We start from the raw sequence: 1,473 nt of genomic DNA on the forward strand, positions 1-1,473 counted from the left end.
CAAAATGATGATTAAGTTTGTATAAAACATTCATGGATGGATGGATGGATGGATGGATGGATGGATGGATGGATGGATGGATGGATGGATGGATGGAAACCTTCATAAAAGGCTAAGTCGCAATTTGTGAAGAACTTTCACAATCATATTTTATCTGTAGAGAAAATCTCTTAGTAAATGAGAAATAAGATTGAAACTTTAACATAAAGGTTTACAACCTATGCTAAGAAGGGCTCTGTCTTTGTCCTCCTTTCATTCAAATACATCAGATAACCCTTTTTTCATTAGCTCTATTATTTCTCTTTGCCTGAGTGAGAAATACCTTCATGAATTATATCCGAAGAGGGGAAGTTTAGAGATCCAAGCTTTTGGGGTGCATGCCAAAAAGATTTTTTATTCAAAACTTTGAAAAGCTGCGAAACATCTTCTTAAATAAAAAGCTGTTTACTTTGAAGTCAGGCTTAGCTCAAACGCTGCAGCATCTTAGGGATGCGTGACTGTTCTCCTTGACAGATTGCTGATGATGAGTCATGCCGGGATGTGACTACCGGGATCCTGATGAGGACATTGTTTGAGACTTGAAACAAATCAGATTATACTTTTTTTTTCTTTTTTAAACCAACATTTTCATCTTCGGTGGAACAGCAGATCCCATCACAGATGTGTGTTTTACCTTTCAAATGACTGCAGACAGAAACATTTGGCATCATGTTCCCTCTACACATGTAGCTGCTATACCGGCTTCCATCAAAAAGGTGGATGGATTATATAACTAGTATTTCATTTGGTGCATTTCTGCTACTACCTAAAATACAGTAGGTTTGGAGAGATACCTCCTCTGTCAGGAAATTTGAAAATACAGAGAATTAATTGTATTTCACTCTGCATGAAATAACTGGAAATTATTATTATTTTTTTTTACTTCAATCATGAAATAAATGTGAAGAATAAATGTTAGGCCAGAAATAATAAATACATGAATAGGAGCTGATCTCCTATTATCTCAGGATTTTTTTTTTTTTTTATGAAAAAAAAAAGGTTTTAATGCTGTCAATAATATTGCCCTTTTCACACGTTTTTGCTTTAGTTTAAATGGTAGCAATTCATGGTCAGATAAAATGCAGTTCTCTGAAAACCTTGGTTACCATGCTAAAAACCTGATAGTTTTAAAGAGGGAGAAGGGTTTATAAAAACATGGCAGCCCGTGCCAGTATTTTATTGCAAATAAAATTGTCTTTAATATGACCGATGCTTAAAAGCTTCAAGGTTTAAATTTGTACCAACCATTAGCATTAAATACTTCAACATTTAAAAGTTACAAAAGCTGGTTCATGAGAGAATAGAAAAAAAAACCTTCAAGAAGTGCAGTAATACTCTAACAGTATTATCATACCATTATTATCTATTTTGTTCCAGAATAAATGTTACTATATCACAGTGGTTCCCAAAGATTTTCTTCTGGGCCCCCCTTTG

This window comes from Cyprinodon variegatus, unplaced genomic scaffold (assembly GCF_000732505.1).
Source record: "Cyprinodon variegatus isolate N-32 unplaced genomic scaffold, C_variegatus-1.0 Scaffold1327, whole genome shotgun sequence".
In the NCBI taxonomy this organism is placed as follows: Eukaryota; Metazoa; Chordata; class Actinopteri; order Cyprinodontiformes; family Cyprinodontidae; genus Cyprinodon; species Cyprinodon variegatus.